Source organism: Penaeus monodon, chromosome 15 (genome assembly GCF_015228065.2).
Source record: "Penaeus monodon isolate SGIC_2016 chromosome 15, NSTDA_Pmon_1, whole genome shotgun sequence".
Classification (NCBI taxonomy): Eukaryota; Metazoa; Arthropoda; class Malacostraca; order Decapoda; family Penaeidae; genus Penaeus; species Penaeus monodon.
Window position 1 is genome coordinate 15,089,560 of NC_051400.1, and position 267 is coordinate 15,089,826.

Genomic DNA, 267 nt, shown 5'->3' on the forward strand with positions numbered 1-267 from the left:
TCGATGAAAAAAAAAGGTTGTAAGTACAGATTTCGCAACATCCGTGATAAATCTTTTAGCTGAAAAAGAGGACATATCCCCCCTTTAAAAAATGCTGAATAATGGAACTCCGTGCTGCACCAATAGACCTGACAAGACTGTTATAATTGAAGATAATTAACGATAACTTCCGGTGTCTGGATATTCTGCGCCACCCCCTCTCTCTTTCTCTTTTATCTCTCGTGTAACTTTATCCATATATATTCCCTCAGGAAATACAGTAACCAT

At 37.8% G+C, this 267-nt stretch overlaps 1 protein-coding gene across 1 annotated transcript in view; it reads right to left on the reverse strand.

Moving 5' to 3' along the window:
• The window catches only part of LOC119581772 (cadherin-23-like), a gene marked incomplete in the record, with an annotated part of 64,191 nt that overhangs the window by 62,667 nt on the left and 1,257 nt on the right, over positions 1-267 (reverse strand).